The sequence below is a fragment of the Calonectris borealis genome, chromosome 5, assembly GCF_964195595.1.
Source record: "Calonectris borealis chromosome 5, bCalBor7.hap1.2, whole genome shotgun sequence".
Classification (NCBI taxonomy): domain Eukaryota; kingdom Metazoa; phylum Chordata; class Aves; order Procellariiformes; family Procellariidae; genus Calonectris; species Calonectris borealis.
Genome location: NC_134316.1, coordinates 44505067 through 44521084, shown reverse-complemented (window position 1 = coordinate 44521084; position 16018 = coordinate 44505067). Strand labels below are relative to the sequence as shown.

Genomic DNA, 16018 nt, shown 5'->3' with positions numbered 1-16018 from the left:
GTAACACTGAGTAACTAGTGTTGTCAGTGCTGAAGTCTTAACCACTTGTTAAAACTATTCTGTGTACAGCTTATGTGAGCAGAACTCTCCAATCCTCCCAAGTGAGTACTGTTCAGGGATAGATATCTTGTTCTGTTAATTTGGACAAACCCCTTTTCCAAGTGGAAAATCATCAGAGTCAGCAATACCCAAATTTCTGCATCTGTCCCTGTTGGCTGGGTCCAGCGCTGCTTCTACTAACTCTTCTAGTGCTGCTTAATAAGGACACTATATTCCAATGCAAACATGAAAGGTATAGCTCCCTTTTTGTTACATGCCTCGCTGTCTGCTGTAAATAGCTCACTTAAAGGTGTGAGTCTGGTGCTTAGAACTCCATGTGATTGATTCTGTGACTACCCATGGCGTTAGGCTCTTGGGCTCTGGTGGGATACTGAACCGTGATCTTTTAAATGTGTGTCTCTTGTTCTGGAGTATCTCCAGTTACAACCCTTAATGGCACTGCTTGTGGTGTCTGCTGGTGTCTTAGAGTATTTGTGGAGCTCAGGAACTTTGGCATATGCTCCTCTAATGTTTCCTTAGAGTTGTTCATGTTTTAAGACTCTGGCTCTGCATAACCCTGGGGTGGACTTTTGGTGTAAGCTGGTTTAGTACACTCTTTACTGAAGTGTTTTTGTGTTCTGACATCTCAACTCTGCAGCTGGAGACAGCTTCAAGGCCAAATACAAGGCAACTTCAGTAACTACCACATCTCATACTCTACAATGTGACTTCTGTGAAGTAGAATTCTGGTTTTGGTGATCTCTTGATTTATAGGTGGGTGTAATGAAACCTCCTGGAGTATCTTCTTGTGTTAACATGCTTGGCATGCTTCCCCTGTTCATGTGCAGTTAGTCCCACTTACATCAGCGCTGCTTAATGGAATGATGTTTCTAAAATAATTCTGAGGTATATTGCCTTGGCATTAAAGGCCTGAGATCCAAAGAGATAGTGTTGGCTGGCACTGCATTATTCAGAGAGAAGACTTTCAATTATTGTTCTCCATGTTGCCAAAGGAAGCAGTTCTGCTTTGTATGCAAGTGTCATGGAAATGTGAAGTAAACCAATGTGAGAACTGTATTGCACCGGAAAGGTCAGCCTGCATCGCCACTGAGACCAATGGCTTGGAATTGCAGGCAAATTGGCATAAATCTGGAGACATCCATACAGTTGTCCAGTTCTTCCTCCGACTCCACGCAGCCTAATGTGTGAGAAGAGAAGATGATGCATCAAAGTCATTGCCTGTATTTTGGAATATAACGGAATCAACTGAGTTTTCCTGTGTAATAGTTGAAGAAGTATCAGCAGATATGGGGGAGAACAGAAATTCCCTTTGAACTTGGGAGGAGAGCAAGAGGATAAGCATTTGTTTTTTATTGTGAGCAAAAAATGTGAATGAGATTTGAGAGGTTTCTTGGTACTCCTTGGAGCTCTTTTATACCTTACTTGGTACTAGAATTTGCTCTCAGTGAGGGATAGGGCACCTCAGAAGAGAACTTTCCAAGTTATGTATCTGGAAGACAAATTATGCATCTGTGATGGGCTTTACTGGTGGGATGGAGAAGAGAGAAATGCTGCCCCATGGATGAACAGCAGAAGCACTGAAGCATGAATAAACTCAGTACACACACATATGTTATGATTAAATTTTCTTGTGGTTCTCTCAGGGATACCAACAAATGCAACCTGAAACGTTCAGCCTATGACAGCATGGAGTGAGAAAACATCTAGTAAATCTGAAGTTCCCAACTACAAATAAGAGTGCCAATGTCTTTGAATTGTTAGTTTGTAGTGCAATTTGTTGCCGCTGTAGTTTGCACAGATGATCTTTAGGATGACAAGGGCATTATGTTGCTGTTTTCTTTCAGCAGGACCAATTTCAATGCTATTACTGGCCTAGATAACAACTTTCCCTCCCAAAACAAAATGAAAGAACCCCAAACTAACCTGTGTGATTCCATAAGCAGAAGGTTATTTAAATAACAAAATGATACTACCCGCTATGTGAAATGAAAACAAAATGTAGCACAGGCTGAAATTCTTATTTTGTTGTCTTTTTGTGTGACTTAAGAGATTTCTCATGTAAACTGGATTGTGGTCAGCTTTCTCACCAGTGTAGCTGAGCAGTAATTTTATTGAGACAATGTCTGCATCTTCATGAAACTGATCACAAAGTCTCTGCTCTTTCTTATACATTTTTATCCTTGATACTCGCTTGTTCCTGATAAGGACGATAAGCTTATTGGGTACATCCATCTTCATCTTACTGCCTACAGCAATACTGAAAGGTGGTGTATACCCGGACACTTGCTTTCTTTTCCAGACCCGTTGTAATTTGGGCTCTAGAAAACAAAACAACTGTGTTTCTCACAGATTGAGACCTGCTTGTTTATCCTACATGGCTTTCAGCTTGGCTATCTTCAAAAGCTCATCTGTCAGAAGAGAAGGAAGCTGACAGTGATGAGAAAGCAGACACTCACCAAATTGTTTAGGCAGTGCTTTCTAGCAGGATTAGCAGTACTTCCTACAGAATGCTGTTGGATGTTTGTCCTGGGCCTCAGTTTGAGGCAGTAGTACTTCTTCAGCTAGACTTCCTTATTAAAAAGGAGAGCATCCAGTACCGCTCTAGGGTCAGACAGAACCTGATGACTTTGGCAAGTTCAGTTTTCTTGGAGAGGAGTCAGACATTCATCTACGTGTTCCCTTTGAATCCATTGGTTCAGGAGATCTTTCCTCTGGTCAGCTGGGAGGAAGCCAAATTGTTGCCAATCTTAAATGAGTCTTGGCAGTTTTTCCAGCAAACATCCATGGCTTATGTTTAGTGCTGCTTTCCAGCTTTCTGGGTCTTTCTCGGTTAGGAGAGACTAACTGCCTGAATCTCCTTGGGTTGACATCCTGATTAGTGAGGGGCTTATAGGAGAATTTTTCAGCAGTCTTATGGGTTATGTAAAAACAAAAAAAAACCCACACCCTTGAATATTTGATGATGTCTTTATTTCAGTGTTGCATTATATTACACAATAAGCATAAACCAGTTTGATTTCTGCTTCAGAAATTACAATTTCTGCTTTTAACATTACATGCTTGAATTATAGCCTGGTTTATATACCAGAAGAACCAACCTCCAAAACAACCCAAGACGTATACCGGTATGGCTGCTCAATGTGATTAAATGTAAGAACTAACATACTGTGTTGGACCAAATGTCCATCTAATCCAGCATCTTGCCTTTATCAGTGGCCAGCAGCAGCAGCTGACTGAATGGCATAGGAAATGGGTGAATTCTGTCAGCTGCTGAAATATTAACAGTAAATTTCTGACAGACACTTGTTTAGCCGCTGCCTGAGATGGAAGCTACATTTGGGCTATTGCACTGTGAATAGCAACATCAAACTATAGGTGAATTTGTTTGCTGCCTTTTTGAACTCATTTATATCCATGGCTTCCATAGTTCCACAGCAGCAAGTTCTACGCAGTTTAACTGCATTTTCTGTGTGCGTGGTGGATTGATGCGAGAAAAATAGTTTCATTTGTTTTGAACAAGCTCCCTAATTGTCATTCCTCTCTGTACCATTTCTAGCTCTCCCCTTTTTGAGGTGGAGCAGCCAGAATTACGTGCAGCGTGCATCACAGCAGAATGTTCCCTGTTTGTTCTCTTTACTGTTTCTAATACCTTCTGAGATTTTCTCTGACTTCTTGCTGCTGGGAGTTGAACTGTTTTCTTGCAATAATCTCAAAATCTTTTTCGTAAGTAGTAATGCCTAGTTTAGACTCATCGTTGTATATTTAGAGCTAGGGTTATTTTTTCCTCCGAGTATGTTACTTTGCACTTGTCGACACAGGACAATAAGATGACAAATGAAAATCAATCATTCAGTATTATCAGATCCCCTATAACTCTTTGAAGTTTGCTTTAATTTTAACTATCTGGAATAATGGAAAGCATCATAATGTCTGCAACCTCCCTTTTTGCCAGATCAGTTAAAAGTATGTTCACGGACTCAACCCTGATCCTTTTACCATAACAAGGATCCTGCTTTTTGACTGTTTAGTGTTTTCTTTGTTTTCAGTCTTTTAATATATTCTTACAAAGGGGAAGGTCCTCTCATGGATTTTGCTCTAAGGTGCTGTGAGGTGTGCAAATGGGTTCACCTTCCTTTTCTTTTTGATGCAATGTGGTGTACAAACCTTTTGCTGTTCAAGATGTATATATTCCAGTGTCCCTTTTCTTTTGCTTTGAAGTTGTCCAAAAACTTCATTTCATTAAGATTGCAATCTTCTATACGAATGCTTAGAAGAGAGTTCTTCAGAGATATGCTTTTTTTTTAAATGATAGTTTAAATGGCTTGTGCTTTGTAAGCTTAGTACCATGAATTATGTCACCTCCAGTAGGTAGTGGCATTCCCTGCCTCTTTTTTTCAGTTCTTTCCTCTTCCAGTTTGTGGAAGTCCCTGTCTTGCCTTTTAACTAAGTCTGTCATGTTTTTGTTACGACCAGCTGTAAGTTTATTTTTTGAATAAATACCAAGAATCCACTGCTCATCTCTTTTTGTCATCTTAGTAGGATTTTCATAGTTTTTATTTGAAACTCTGGTTTGAAAGCCAAAACTTCTCACTCACCCAGCATTGATATCAATGAGGGATATTATGATCAGTTTTAAGGCAGTTTGAATGTCAGGCAAAGGGCAGGTGTTAACTCTCATAGGTTTAATCCTTGTTTAACCAGAACATCTCGGTTTGATTTTTGGGGGGAGTTCGTATTAACTAGTTGAATTTTTAGGAAAATGGGAACAGACAGTTTTCAGAGAAGAAATATTGCTAGAAAGTAATGCTTCTTTTGATTATTATGCTTCTACTTGTGAATTTACCTTTGCCTTGCTTCTCTAAATATTGATTGGGGATTAAATAATTAAACTGACAGAGTAGTACATGTGTTCTTTCTTATCATCTCTGAGGGGTAGGAAGAAGGGCTGTGACAGACACTTCTGTCCATAAGACTTCTAGCCTGGAGGACAAGAATGCTAATGCTTCATGTATGAACATGCAGATGTGACATCCAGACTGTAACAATTTATCCGCTGTAGGAGTTGCATCCTTTACTTCAGCTTTGCCCAGTGTGTATGGATTGTACAAATTTTCAGATATCTAGGTGGTTTAGATTATTGTTGGGGGAATCAACCCCCTTTCAACTTCCTCGCTATTTGTGCATTTGGTAATTTGTATTATCATTTTACATTATTATATTCAGAAGCTTTTAGCAGCTTGTGCTCTTGTGTGGGTGCATACTTGTGATGCTTTGCAAGTTGTGGAAAAAATGTTTTTTTGGTAGGTTAGTATTAACCTGTTGTGGAATTTGAGCAGTGTCTAGTGTATTGTGTGACTGCAGCAGGAACTTAATAACTGCAAAAAGTTCAATTCATAAAAATTGCTGTTATCTTGACTGCTTGTATAAGAACTTTTATGCAGATTTTGAAAAAGTAAGACTGAGAGTTTTAGGTCTTCATGAATGAGAAGTCTGAATAATGTGTTTTGTTTTTGTAGCACGTGTAACCTAAGCAGCTGAAGCTTGCTTTAGTTCTCTGTTTCTACCTAGACAAACCATTGTTTTGTGTATTAGTGAACTTTATTCAGACACTTCTAAAAACATACAAAGCCAGGAAATGAATACTTGCATTGTTATAAACCAGGTATCATTATTGTGTGTTTGTATTTGGAAGATAAAACACTTTGAACAGCCTCTGTCAAGTCACTTAAATGAACTAGTTCTGAAATTGGCAACACATGCTGCTGCTGATCCCAGGGTCCTTTGGTCTGTTCACTAAACAACCATCCTGTCCTCTTCAGAAAAACAGTACTTCTTAGCATTCTGCCTTCTTCCAGGATTGGAGTCTGTAGTGTGTATGAAAGGATGATATACAAGTCACTTCCCCCACAGAACCTGTGCCAGATCTTATGTACTTGTTAATGCAACTTCAGAAAATAGAAAGGGTTGAAATAATTGAAATTCTTAATGTTTCTCCAATAGATGATTTGAAAATACACCATTTAGCACAGGTTAAAATGACAATAGGGACTGTTATTCACTAGGGGTGACTTTCGAGACATTAAATGCCGCTTGTTTTAGAATTCTTTAAAATGCTCACGTTTGTTTTGGGAACTTAAGTACCTCTTGCCTGGTAGAAGGATATATGTTTTCTTGCAGCATAGGGTGCTGAAAAGGGTGTGGAGAGTGGTGTCCTCCTGCTTTTCCTTCCTTCTAGGGCAGGTGTTTCTTGGAAGACAAGGGACTGAAATAAACCTTGTAATTTAGTTCAGGTATATTGTACAGAATAGAGAGGGGGAAACTGCTGCTCAAATTTTGAGATTGGAAAGCAAATCTGTAATGGGGAAGAGAAAACAGGTCTTTCCAAGGTGCGAATATAAACTTGTTCTCACTTGTCCATCTTTTTTGTGTTGGTTGTTGTCTAATAGTGAGTTCTTTAGGATGCTGTCATAAAAGTTTTATGTATCAAGCGTTGTCAGGGTTTCCATTGCAATGAGCTAGTGAAATCACTGGTTAAATAAATTTTTTTTTTTTTTTTAAAGTTGCATGTGCTCTGGATCGTCTGGAAATTTTTTATTTTTGAATTGCTGTGGATCATTCCCTGGAAGGAACAAACTGGTGATTTTTTTTTTGGTTTGGTGTTGATTTTTTTTTTGTGTGTGTGTATTTTTTTTTTAAAGAAAGAGTACAATGAAACCATTTTTGCCTCCAGTATTCAGGTAAAGTGTGTATTTCTGTACTTACCTCTAAGTCTTAGTGTTCTTTAATTTTTTTTTTTAATACAGTATTCTGACAGATGTTTGACCTCCAGAATGTTACCCCTTTTTGTTTGGCCTGGTGAAGATTAATTTTGAGACTTCATCTATACCTTAGTTGCTGCTGTTGTTCTTCCCCAGTAGTTTTGTGTCAGTCTCATGAGACTGCGTTGCGTCAAGTACTTTACCCAAAATGTCATTCAGGGTAAAGCTATTAGAAAATGTGGTTTTTATCTCAGTGTTGTTCCATCTTGCCTGGATGAGAAAGTTCATGCTATATAGAGACAAAACTTTTGTTGGTGTTTTTGTTTTTGTCCTGAACCTGTGTGTTGCAAAGCTACAAGGTCGATTAGGAATCCTAAGAGCAGAAAAATGCTGAATTAGATAAAGTAAAAGGCTTAAAGTAGTTGTCAGAATGGGATTAACCTGGCAGAGAAATCAAGTTCTCTGTAAGAGAACACTTGTGGTACTTGGGCCACCGCTTAATTGCACTTTTATTTAATAGCTTTGTATGAAAATAAACAGGGGAGTAAGGAATTGGTGTTGAAAGAGAGAAATGTATGAATATTGAACCAGTGTTGGACTTGCGTATCTGTTGAGAGAATGGGAAAATCTGTATGTTCACAGAGCCCAGCAGGAAGCAAGCAAGGAGAAGAGTAATTTTTTTCCCCTTAGAGGTATGCTGCGAAAACAGTGATGCAGCCTGGCAGACTAAGTCCTGTTGCATTCAAGGAACAAAAAAACCAACAACTGATGATGGCTCAGAAGCTGCAGGGTAGCTGGTGTACTGAAGAAGAAAAAAAATTAGGGCCAAATCTTGCACAGTAAATTGTGATTTGCTCGTCTTTTTAAATACAGACACTACAGCTAAAGGAAGCAGAGAAAAAAAGGCTGATGCTGGAATGATCTGGTAGTTTAAATCTGAAGGGAAATGGGGAGAAGGGGTAGACTCCTGCTCCTCTGCAGCAGCACTGCACACAGAGCCTACCTGATTTAGGCCTAGCGACAGTTGCGTCGGAGGCCTTGGGAAGGCAGATAGCTCAGCAAGCGTGTTTTCTCAGTGTGACGTACTTGGGAGTGTGTACAGCCTGCATGCTAAATGCGAGTGGCTGGATTTGACTTCGCTTATAACAGTTCTAAGAATGTAATGAAATCCCTTCTCATTCACGCTTTTATTTTGGGATGGAGGGGGAGAGAGAGGAGCTTTCAATATTCTGTTTAGTTCAGAGTTTGAAACAAGCATGATTTACCTAATTCTGTTTACTGCCTTTTTATTTAGACTACTTGTAAAACATGTTGATGCCTTTAAGTGCTCTATCATAATTTATCAGTACACAAAACCAGAAACTCATGAAAACCCTAATGCTGTTTATTTTCTTTATTTAATCTATACACAGCACACTGTACCTATTGTTAGAGGGTCTTAAGCTGGTCTTTTTTTTATTTCCTTTCTTTTTTTTTTAAGTGGGTCTCTGTGCTCAGGTCAGGAATGCCAAAATGACAACATAGTATAATGAAATAATAGCTGGTGAAATAAAATCAGTTTGATTGAAAAGCAAATCAAATTCAAATGTAGAATGAAAGTGTTTTTTAGTAAATGTTAGCAGGCTGTACTTAGAACAGGTGTTGTATTTATTCAAGAGAGGAAAATGTGATACCTTTCTGGTAGCAGCAGAGGGTCCCGGCCGCCTTTTATAGGGTTCAGAGTATCCAACAGAATCAACAGAAGTCTGAGACTTTTTTGCATAGAACTGTGTGAAATTAAATTGCCAGTATTCTTTTTAGAAAAAAAAAAAAACTTCTAGCAGGTGAGACGCATTACCTTTTTCAACTTGTTCTTAAAATCTGAAGACAGATTAAGAAACAAACGATTGTTCTTTGATACTTTTGTCATGTGAACATCTCTTCACTAACAAATCATTTTCATATTGTCTTCTGACAATTATTCAGAAGCCTGTGACATATTAGAGCCAGTGATCTGTAGTGTTGTAAAGGCAAGAATTTATGTATAGTTCCTCATTTTGAGCCATCTTACTTCCTGTTAAAACAAAAATTTTGCAAAATTCTACAAAAGATAAAGTGAGCTCCTGTATTCTTTTTTTTTCAGTATCATAAAATACAGAGCACAAGAATGTACATTAGCAGCTAATTTTCAAGTTTATGCTGCTGTACTCTATATACATGAAATGGCTTATTTTTAATGCATGTGCTAAAATAATTAAATTGAAGAGGCCAGTTTATTGTAAGAACTGTGCCAGACAGGAAGTGTGGACCAGTACTTGTTCCAGTGTATTGACATGAAAGTTGACCCATAGCAAAGACCGCATAGGTTGGTTTAATTTTAGTGTTTAAAGTATGTCTTAAATAATGATTTTTCTCCTTGACCTTTTTACACAGCCTTTTGCTGGACAATACAGTAAGCAAATAAAGAACTGTTATCCCTTGTGCCATAATGAGGATAAGCAGAAAATAATAGTTATTTCTGTTCTGCCTGAGTAACAAGCAGAACATATAGAATTCAGATGCCTGCCAAACTCAGATGTCTCTTTTTCCCCAGTCATTCTGTAGGTCTACCAGTCTCAAAATTAAAAGAACGTGTCTATGTGACTGTATCACTGAAAACATAACTCACAAGCCAAACTTCTGACCAGGTGAGGAAAGTGAAAGATAACTCCTTGATGATTGCTTTAGTTAAAAAGAAAAGCAGCAGAGTGCTCAGTCTCTTACCCACAATAGCACACTGGAACTTGATGACTGCTGGAGGAAGGAAGGAGGTCTCCCTTCTGCCGCTAGCCCAGTGCTCCTGCTGCTTAAGCTCGTGCTTGGTGTGCCCCAGATCTATCTGTGAATCACTTCAACTTTCTGTGGAGTGTGACACTCCTTCACCCCCCACTCCCCTCGGAAAAAGAGTGGGGACTGCTGGTGGTAGGACTTCGCGGCTGGAAGAGAACATAAAGGAGAGAGCCTTGGCCAGATAGATTAGCTGCCTGTGGGAGTGTTCCAGCTGCAGGATAAATTAAATGAAAGTGGAGAAACTGGAGGTAGAACTATAAACTCTGAGCAGAACTGGGATTTACTTAAACCTCTTGATGTACTGTTAGTCTAACGTTTCCTTGTGCATGCCTGAAGAACTATCATTCAGTTAGCAGGTTGCATGGACACACTGAGGGAAGAGCTTTACTGAAAGGGCAGCATCTGATTTGAAAGAGCTTTATAAATACAGAAGTACAAAAGATTACCTGTTGTTGTAAGGTGCCCTACCATATAATCACTAATCACAATTCATCTGCATTTTTTAATGTTTGCTTATTATTAAATGTGTACCTAGCCTCTCTCTGATATTTGTGGGAAGGTAACATCAGTAGAAACTTGTGTAGCTGATCTCCATAAATCTGAAAATCTCCCCGTTGCTCCTTCTGGTTCTTAGATTGTGATGCTTTAAACTGAAAGTCCTTGTGATTGCAGGGCTTGTCTTTTTTTCATTGTAAATGCATGTTAAATTTCTTTGTTCAAAAAATTTTCACATTTTGGTTTATTTCTTAATTTTAAAATGCATTGTGTAATTGTGTGTTTCCTGTCTGTTGCATGCAAGTTGCCCATCATCAAAATATGTTTAACACGGATTTATTCTTTTAACTCATACTCCCTTTAAGTAGTTTTCACTATACTTTGTAACCATGGAAATGGTGTACAAATAATATTTAGACGGTAGAAGGAAAAACAGGGTGTCTAATGGGACCCCTGCTGTTCCGAAATCTCTTCAGCAAAAAAAGTCCAGACTCTTGGGATTCTGTATAAATGTGATAGGAAGTCTTCTGTAATGCAGAATGATTTTTCTAGAATATATGTATTCACTTTAAATAAATTAGTTCATACATTCATGTTGGATAGTCCTTTAAAAATTCATATTCTTTCACCTCAGTTCTCTAAGTTGTGTGATCACAAAACTTTGCCCTTCATTGAAATGCTAGATTTAAGAAAACTTTAATTGATTTGCAGTCACTTTGTGCTAACACTGAAACTGAAAGCTTGTTTTTGCTTGCTGGTGCTGTTCTTAAATGCTTATATTTTGGACTGGCACTTTCACTGTTTGTTTTGTCTCTAAAGCCTGGAAGAATGAGCAAAATACTTGGTTACTTTGAATCATAATATACTTCCTTTATCCTCTGTCCGCTTTCCAGGAGCAGAATCTTTCCTTTCCTTAGCTACTGAGGAGATGGGGGGGGGGGGGAATTGGTTTGTTTTGGTTTAATTTTATTCCTCATCTTTAGTGTTTTGCTCTTTTAACTTTTTTCACTTGTTTGGCATTTCCCCCTGCTGGCAGATTGAGTTAATAGCACTTCTTTCTGCTGTGGAAATGGAAGGCTGTAGCTGTCCTTGAATGTCACTGTTTTGTGGTTGAGGCGTTGGCTGCTTTTCTGATTTTTTTTTTTTTTTTTTTGTGTGTCTGCTCTGAATGTCTCTGGTAGATAGATAAAATTGAAAGAATGGTTTGTACAAGCAGGGGATGTGCACATACCTGAAGTTCTCCCCATCGGAAGTGCAGCAGCACTTCCAGTGATAGTCAGAGATACCTCTAGTTCTGCATTTCATGCCTGCAGTCTTGCAGCCCTACCCAGATCATCCCCCTTTTGTACTCTGGACCTCTTCCCAAAACTCTTAAGGCACTTCTGCCTCACTAAAGCATCGTTCCCACAAGCCAGTTCATTCCAAGATAAAGTGGATTGCTAGAAGGGGAAAAATAGTTTGGCACTCAATATGAAATTTCTCGTCATGTTTAAAAGAATAAAACAAGAAATCGGAGATCTCTCCGTTCTTAATGGAATTGGAGGGGAAAAAAATACTTTAATCAGTACTGGAGTTTGAGTTTTCTTAATTTTTTCTTGTTCCTTGCATCTTCAGTTGTTAAATCAATTCCTAGGATTTCCTGTGGGTGTTCTTTCTAGAAAGTAGCCTTCTCTCCTCCTCGCAACTCTGTCTCCTCTATCTCCTTTTCCCCAAATAGTCCTCTGTTTCTGAGGTATGAAAGGAAGGCAGGAACTTCTCAGTGACTGGAATGAGAAATTTACAACGCATCTTAAGAACAGTAGAGGTTAATGAACTGATTTTTCTAGGCATGTTATTAAAAAACAAACAAACAAACAAAAAACCCCAAAAAACCGCAACCAAACAAGCGAAGAAAACCAATCTCCGAATAACTTCTCTCTGAATTTCTTACAAATTTTGAGACAAAACAATGGGCTGATACAGCTGAGAGGGGACAACTCCTTCTGTTTTATATCTACCTTCCATCTTTTTTCCTTCCCAGCTGTATGTATACTTTGTAAATAAATTGAAAATAATTTTAAAAAAAAAAATTCCAGTTCTAAGACTTAGCAGATTAACTGACATTTTTTTGAAGTTTAATTGATAAACTTTGTTTTCTAAAAAACCCCATGTTTCCAGCAACTTTATGGAATGTGGCAGAATGCAGCAAAAATTTTTAGAAACAAACACCAAACTCTGCCTTCCACTGATTTATATCTTTACATCGTGTAATGTTTTAATTTTTGCAAAAAATGCCGTGGTTCCCTGCTTCAAATATGAAACTTTTCTGTTGCACTGTTAAACTTACTAGACTTAATTAGGACTGGTGTTTCCTTTTAGTGTATGTATAGATAAACAGTCCTTCTAAATAACAAAGTAATTCACTAAAATGAAAGTTCAGGTCATCCAGCTTTTTACATGAGCAGGAATTTAGCCATGCTTTTATCTAAATTTAGCCACGTGTTTATCTAAAACTGGTGAATGGTAACTCATTGAGCAAAGTGAGACTTAAGTGTTCTTGTTCGTATTTCTCTGTCTGCAGTATCATAACTTTTGAATGCAATGATGCTGTAAAACAGCCCCTACACTGGTTACTGAGTACAAAAAGCAGAATTGTACTGATGATAATTTTATGAACGTTAGAAGGGGTTAGATGGGGAATACATTGAGCCCTTGGTATCAAGTCAGGAAGAACTTCTGCCAGGCTTACTAATGGTCATAGGTTAGAGAGGCAGACTTTCCGTAATTTTGTAGTTTAGTTTTCATTTAAAAAAAAAAAATCTGTTTCCCTCAATGCCTTATTTATTGTATGGAAGGAAATAGAAAAGCAGGGAGTTTAATTTATTGTGGGTTGGGTTGGCTTGGTTTGGTTTTAAATGGCAGCACCTTACTCTTTTTCCTTTAGAAGGAGGGGAGGTATATGTGTGTGAGAAATGGGAGGATGAGTATTTTATTTTAAAGATGGCTTAAATGGTTAATCCTTAGTGAGTTAAATTATGCAAACTTTTTCCCTTTCAAGTGTAAGTGGCTTTCGGATGTGCTTCTCTGATTCAAGAAATATACTAAGACTGTTCAAAGAAGAGGGGTTTGTGCGTGGGTGAAAAGTGCAAAGCCACATACCTTAAATCTGCTCAGGTGAGAGAGGCGATCCTGAGATTTTAAAACATACTTGTGCTCACTTTCCACTAGGCCAAATGGTGGTTTTTCATTTTTCTAGAGAGCGTGATCTCATCCCCCACCCCACCCCCTAGATGCCAGGAAAGGCTGCATTCAGGAAGAGTTACTAATGCCTGTCAGAGCTGTAGTCATAGGACAAGTGGAGCTAAGAGGGTAATCTTCATCTGTTTACATGTGTTTGACTGCCATGGCAAGTTTTGGTTGATATTTTAAAAATCAGGTTGTGAAGTGGTTTTGTCTTTACAATGGGTCTTTTTAGCAGTAATGAGTCTTTTAGCTCATTTTCTATATGTTAAATATAGTACTGCTGCTGCAAAGACGAATGATGGCATCACATGCTTCCATTTAAACTTAGTTTTGGTTTTCTAAACTGTTTTAGAGAAGGTGAAACAATCTATCCCCAAATGAAGTCAGCTTCTGGTGTCTTAAGCTCCAAATTGCATCTGTTTCATGGCTAATCATCGCAGCAGAAGGAATTCGGAGGCAGAATTGGAGCTTGTAGTTTGAATCCTGTAGGTTGTCTGTATGCATCCGTAGAAAATCCAAGCTCCTTGACCATTTTAGTGGGAGTTATCTAGCAGTATTGGGTGGGGATAGGGAGGAGAAAGAGAGAGAAATTATAAAGGAGTTGTGCAGATGGATAAACTGGAAGGCATAGCTAGTACCCTTCAGCGCAGCCTCGGTTATCTTGGGCAATCCTGTTGGTACCTCTGCCACCTGTTTGGCACGTGTTACTGGGACTGACTGGGAGTTCTCCCAGCTGCAGCACAAAGGCAAGATCAGATTCCCTGCCCTGGCACACGGGAGGCTTGTTTTTAATCAGGGAAGCGGTGGCACCAGCGCTGCTAACATGATCGTTGAAATGTGAGCCTTATAATAATGTAATTTGAAATAGCTTGTATACCCCCTGTCTGGGCTGTGTTTGGTCTGTCTTGTTCTTGAGACTGCAGAAATCCTGTCCTGTTAAGGAATATGAGTTGTTTCATTTCTGACTTGAAAATCACAGTGAAGTAACTGTTAGGACTTATTTTTCTAGAAGATACTAATAGAGTGCTCTCTATATACAGGCTGCCTTTCAAATATAGGAAGGAGAGCTGTTGCTTTGAGGAGTTCACATCTAAAGACAGAGTTCCAGAGAAAACTGTTAATCCTTTCTGTGTGCAGTGTATTTTGCACCAAAAAAAAAAAAGAATTTTTTAATTAATGCTTTACCTTTTAATATTGTCAAGCAGTGCTATGAAATGTGAAAGAATGTCAGGCTGACAATTGCCTGTGCACAGCAATTAGTCCTTTTTCATCTGAGTCCATCCACTGAACAAGACTGAGGTCCTATTGGCAAAAAGTAAAAATTACATAATTAAATATTGTAATGTGATATGTACATATAAAGTTCCTGATTAAAGTTGCATGGTCTAACAGTAAACATGCGCTAGCTTCTAGAGTTAGGAAAAATGCTAACAAAAAATGGCTAAACATGACTTCTCATTTCTCCCATTTTTTCCAAATGAGTCTCTGGTTACAGTAGCATAAGCTTTATTGTATAACTTAAAGGTAATAATAAGTATCTGATTGATGTAACCAAACATCTTAGATACTTAGCATTTAAATAGTCTTAAACCATCAGGTGCTATATGCTAAAAAGTTTAACCACCATGTGTAGTTGTTCTGATGTCCTCAGGGGCTACCAAGCATTAAACATAGGAGTTCTGTGTTTGAGGTCTTCGTTTTCCTAAGTCCCGTGAAATGAGAAACATTTCTCCTTATTTACAAACTTCAACAAAAAGTTTAAAGTTGATCTGCAGAATATGGTTGTTCTGGTAACGGTGGTGTATTTTTCCTTACATATGTTGTATAGAATTGTTGAAAAGGTTAAGAGCCTTTTTTTTTTATTACTTTTTTAAGTGTATGTATATAGCAAACTATCCTTCCTGTTAGTAACACTAACATTGGGTTCTCAACAGTCAATCTCACTAAGAAAAACATGCTGGTTTTGGCTGGGATAGAGTTAATTATCTTAATAGTAGCTAGTATGGGGCTATGTTTTGGATTTGTGCTGAAAACAGTGTTGATAACACAGGGATGCTTTCGTTACTGCTGAGCAGCGCTTACACAGAGTCAAAACCTTTTTTGCTTCTCATACCACCCCACCAGCAAGAAGCTGGGAGGGGACACAGCTGGGACAGCTGACCCCGACTGACCAAAGGGATATTCCATACCGTATGATGTCATGCTCAGCATGTAAAGCTGGGGGAAGAAGAAGGAAGCGGGGGACGTTCAGAGTGAGCGAGTGGCTGTGTGGTGCTTAGTTGCTGGCTGGGGTTAAACCACAACAAATGTATTTCTAAAACTTTGATGTTTTATTTGGTTAATGCTGACTGCTTTTTGTTTTTAGCTTGTAGTAAACATAGGTAAGCATTGCTCAAACTTTTCTTTCTGATCATATGTATGTTTTGGGAGGAAGGCAGTGTTCTTAATAGAAAGCAGAGGTGGATATAGAAATATGACTCCCAGAGCTGGGGTTTTAAAAATCCCAAGTGTTGCAGAATATACTGTAATAATCTGAGAATTAGCCGAGCAGACTCATGCCTCGGACAGCTTACAGCACATGTTTCTAGAGCCTTCAAAAGGCCACCTCAGTAAAATGAATAGCTGAGATTTCGTGATGATATGTTTCTACTTGCTGAAGTTTTTGTTAAGAAACC

The 16018-nt window shown here is 38.5% G+C and overlaps 1 protein-coding gene across 11 annotated transcripts in view; it reads left to right on the top strand.

The window, feature by feature from the left end:
• The window catches only part of PHF21A (PHD finger protein 21A), a 132244-nt gene that overhangs the window by 13918 nt on the left and 102308 nt on the right, over nt 1-16018 (top strand). The window contains exon 1 of one of the 11 annotated variants that reach the window (XM_075152192.1): nt 9466-9484. The exons of the other annotated variants lie outside the window; for them this stretch is intronic. The gene's annotated coding sequence lies outside the window, so the exon portion shown is untranslated. Of the gene's footprint in view, nt 1-9465; nt 9485-16018 lie in introns of those variants that run through there. 11 annotated transcript variants of the gene reach the window in all.